Source organism: Quercus suber, unplaced genomic scaffold, assembly GCF_002906115.3.
Source record: "Quercus suber isolate HL8 unplaced genomic scaffold, Cork oak 2.0 scaffold_50, whole genome shotgun sequence".
NCBI classification, from domain to species: Eukaryota; Viridiplantae; Streptophyta; class Magnoliopsida; order Fagales; family Fagaceae; genus Quercus; species Quercus suber.
Window position 1 is genome coordinate 1,456,074 of NW_027069515.1, and position 3,705 is coordinate 1,459,778.

Genomic DNA, 3,705 nt, shown 5'->3' on the forward strand with positions numbered 1-3,705 from the left:
CTACCATCTGGCCCCCCATTCCAAGGTTGTCCATGTTTTGGACGGGCTTAGGAATATGAGGAATTTTTTTTTTTTTGGGAAAACAAATGAAGCGCTTCGAGTTCTGCTTCCCACATTTATTGTATTATGGCAACGTGGCGCTCATCATGGCTATGTGTCTTTTTCCGACTGGTTAAGGAGTCTCGTTTTCGGAGAGCGCCTTTCAGTTTTTCCCTCATTTTTCAAGGCAGAACCTTTTTAACCCTTCACCTTTCTTTTCTTCTTTTTTCCTACTTTTTTCCTGTGTTTGATATTTCTGCTCTTCAATTTTCTCTCTGCGTTTGACTTCTTTGAGCTCGTAGTTGTTTGCTGGTTGTTTTTGTTCCTTGTCTTACCAGTTTTCTTCCTCGTTTCTAGGTACGCTTTTCCTTTTCTGGTCTTATTGTAATTTGCAATCCTACTTTCCTTTTGTATTTTTCCTTAATGGTGGATTATTCTGAAATTAGGCGCGCTTCTCCCTCTATTGCCTTTCTTTTCGCTCGCCTAGGTGGGCTATTGGATTCCTCTAGAGACCCATTAGGTGTTTTTTAACATTACTCTAGTAATCAATATCCACAGATTAGGGATTTTGTTAGGGGCGATAGTGGTCTTGACCTAGTGCTAGGTGACTTGTATACATTGTTGCATCGGTCTTTATCTTGGTTCAAAACTATTCGTGGTTTTCTTAGGAGGGTTAGTATGGGTTTTGAAGTGGGATCGAGTGATTCGGAGAGGGGTTCGTCTCCTGGTGTGGATAGGGCCGGAGAAGACATGGCTAACTTCGTCCCTATCTCCGTGCCTTCGTCTTCTAATCCTCCTCCTCCTGTCGTACCCCATTCCTTTCATGCCCTCAAGGAAAAGTGTACCTTGAAAGCCGATGTTTTTGCTAAATTTAGAGATAGATTTCAATTTCCTGAGGAGACCAAGGCCCGTCTTCCCAGGAAGGGTGAGAAAGCCTGTGCTTTTGCCCATGGAGAGGTCTATTTTTATGAGGCTGCGTTCTTGTGCGGGCTTAGATTTCCCGTCCACCCGTTTATTATGGAACTTCTTAATCAGCTAAACATCGCCCCAGGGCAACTTATGCCGAATTCTTGGAGGATCGTCATAAGCTGTATGGTAATTTGGACAACCATAATGGATGGGGACATGATCACTCTCAACGAGTTTGTTCACCTCTATCGTTTGAAAGAATCAGCCACTAATGGATAATGTGCTGCTGGTTTCATACCTTTTAATTAATATATATATATATATATATAAATTATCCAAATCTACTGTCTGTAATCAGTATAACGAAGCTGCCTGAATTTTGTTTAACAATTAGTAGTTCAAACCCTACGTAGAATAAGGCAAAGTAAGAAGGAAAGACAATTGAGGTTTACAATTCTCTGCATATTTTATATGCAGTTAACTAGCGGTTGTGATAATCTCTTTCAGTAAGTGCCTACATTCAATGCCTGTTGTATTTCAAATGTATTAGACTGCGCAGTTTATTACTCTTAAAGATCCTTATTTACTACTATTCATGTAACCTTGATCCACATTTTCCAAACTCGGTTCCTCTAAAATATCCATTTCTTTTACACTATCTTCCGGTTTTGTTTTGCCTTTTAACTCTAGTTCCTCCATATCTTAATTTTTTAGAATCTAATTCTCAAGTATATTTCTACAATTTCTGTCATCTTATGTTGAGATTTAACATGTTTCCCACTTTTAGTTCCTGCCCCTTCTCCATTTTTTCTGGTGAATTTATATACATGTAGATTGGGACAACTGTACTACCATAAAGAGGAAACAGAAAAATAACCAGTATATAACACCTTGAATTCCTTTGTCTTTCTGTGATCCTTTTTCTTCCTTTTAGCCTTGGATTTTCCCTGTCCTTGTCTTGCCTCACCTCCTCCTTTGTGAGTACCCTTCTTGTCACTAAGATCAAGTGCTGACAACAACGCTTCTGTTGCAGCCTTAGACTTCTCTTCAGCATCTTTGTAAGCCAAATCCTATAGGCGTGCCTATAAAAAAATAATAGTACTCTGAAAACATTAAATCATAGAAAGGAAAGAAGGTAACTTTATAGAATTTTCAAAAAAACTGCATGGAGAATCAACACAAACCCGCATTAATGACTTCAGCAGGGGCACCATAATTGATCGGAAGTCATAAGTAGTTACTGAATCAATTTTCTTCCCTGTCTGCTGCATAGCAATAGAAGTTGTCCTGATTATAGCATCAAATTTGTAAAGCTGCCACAACAAACATACTAAGATTCAATCATCCTATAGAATATAACAGTTCATCAAGCAACATATTTAATATTACAACAAACAACTTGGAAAATTTCACATGATCAAAAATTTGGCTATAAAAATTTGCTTAAGTTGGTTTGTGAACTGCCCTCCTCTAGCTTGAAGAAGTTCTGCATATTATTCGATTTCACACAAATTTTTTGCCAAATTCTACAAGACTTGTGAGTGAATTCAGTGTGATTTTCTGAATGATTGAGGAACAATATGCATGTGAAGCCTTGTACTCTCAAATTTTGTTTTTATAGTTCTTACATGCTAAATAATGAGGAGAGAAAATTAGTTTCTCGATATTGAATTTGTAATTCTGAAGGGTGAGAAAAGGGATCCAGCAAAAACATTTCTTGTTTGCATGCTTCACTATTGCTAGGATTGCTTGTAATTGTTATATTTCTTCCATGCCTAAGTGGGAAAAGGGAAAATGTCTTTGCAAACGTAATAGGTGAATAGCACAGCTACCTTTATAGGATTGGTTGCAATATGGTTATCAATGTGTGGTTCTCTATGTGATCTAATACCTTTGCATCTGGTTTAGTTCTAGCCACCAAAAATTGGTAGTGTGGAGAAAGTCTAAACATTCTAATCTATTGCTATTGGTTGTTGTCATTTCATTTTATTTTTTAACAGTTTTCATATTTCAGGCATGATTGCGGCGTGTATGTTATTAAACACATGTACACATATTTTCAACACCAATTTACCTTTTTTGGTAATATATTTCTTGGAAGTAAATTTTACAATTGTCACATAATTTGTTTAAACTGCTTCTTTATCAGTAGTGTCTAATTTTTGTAGGAGAACTAGTCAGAATGTTTGCAATACAAGTTGGCATCAAATTTAGTGCTTTCAACGGGGAAGGAACAATGTTCCAAAATTATGGAAAATGCTTCAATGGAGAAGAAACAACGTTCCAAAATTATAGAAAATGCTGAAAAAATTCCACCACATGATTATTTTCAGTCACCCAAATGACAGTGATTTGTATAAAATGATGAATGAGAGATTGTTTATGATTTAGTGAATTGTCTTTTTCTTTTCTTTTTTCAATGGATGAGAGACTGTTGATAAATTAAACCCTAGTCTGCCTATCCAAAAATCTATTCAAGAATGCACTCATGGTTTCACAACGTTGTGTAGTCTTATACCTAGAAAAAAAGACTTCTCATGTAAGATAATCTTTTGCATGAATGTGCATGATTGTCCATAATATCTAGATCAATTATGATTGTCCTCTCCATGGATAATAATTATGATGGAATAATAAAAATTATTTTTAGTTATATGATAAATTCATAATTTGCAAGTCCAAGTTGTTACTAATAGCAAATTATTAGTTGTCTACATGGCACTAGCCGTTTAAACTTTAAAAATCAAAAGGCTTATA

At 36.0% G+C, this 3,705-nt stretch overlaps 1 long non-coding RNA gene across 1 annotated transcript; it reads left to right on the forward strand.

Annotated features, from left to right (window-relative positions):
* The first annotated feature begins 1,319 nt into the window (after nucleotides 1-1,319).
* Nucleotides 1,320-3,395, forward strand: LOC136066875 (uncharacterized). The gene is made up of 2 exons (XR_010628394.1): nucleotides 1,320-3,030; nucleotides 3,117-3,395. It is a non-coding gene; the product is annotated as an uncharacterized LOC136066875 (long non-coding RNA).
* The last annotated feature ends 310 nt before the right edge of the window (nucleotides 3,396-3,705 follow it).